Genomic DNA, 857 nt, shown 5'->3' with positions numbered 1-857 from the left:
ATTCACCTAACCTGCACATTTTTGGACTGTGGGAGGAAACTGGAGCACCCAGAGGAAACCCACGCAGACACGGGGAGAACGTGCAAACTCCACACAGATAGTTGCCTGAGGCGGGAATTGAACCCGGGTCTCTGGCGCTGTGAGGCAACAGTGCTAATCACTGTGCCACCGTGCTACCCATAATTGACTGTTTGCTCTATTGCAACAAAGTGGAGCTGTAGGAATAAATAAAGAAGAAAGTGAGAGAAAGGGAGAGAGAGACCGTGAAAGATTTTTCGATTAAATGATGCTGTGTTCAGAAATAGCCAACTGTGAACAGTGTGTGGAAGAAAGTATAAAACGAAATTTCGTGTGAAAAGACGAGAAAATATGTTCTGGTTGTCACTGCAGATTTAACGTAAGTTGCTAGGAAAGCTGCTACAATGAAAAGGCAAGAAATGAATAGCCGAAATATCCGGCACTGCTCAGCAGTTCAGGGAAGATCTGTCAGGAGAGATTCTCTTTATCTGCTTTGTGCACTTTGAACAAGGTATCAGTGAGATCACCGTTTCCGATTTGATTCAAGGACACAAATCAGTCATGTGCTAATTTGAATGGAGGCAACCCCTCAAGATAGAAAAAAATCAATGCAACTTCTTCATGACTTAAGCTCAGGTTCCCTGTAGTAGTGTTGCAGTAATGCAACAATTCAATCAGTTCTGTGCATGAATTGTGCTGGGACTGACTTTAAATGTTTTCCGTTAATGCAAAGTTTTTTTTAAATTTCTGGAACAGAGACCAAAAACATCTAGCTTCAAAACAACAAATTGCGACACAAGGGGAAGGTGGCTGGATGGTTGGAAACACTCAGTGAAGAT

Source organism: Chiloscyllium plagiosum, chromosome 37 (genome assembly GCF_004010195.1).
Source record: "Chiloscyllium plagiosum isolate BGI_BamShark_2017 chromosome 37, ASM401019v2, whole genome shotgun sequence".
NCBI lineage: Eukaryota > Metazoa > Chordata > Chondrichthyes > Orectolobiformes > Hemiscylliidae > Chiloscyllium > Chiloscyllium plagiosum.
The sequence above is the reverse complement of the archived record's forward strand: the minus strand, read 5'-3'. Positions refer to the sequence as shown.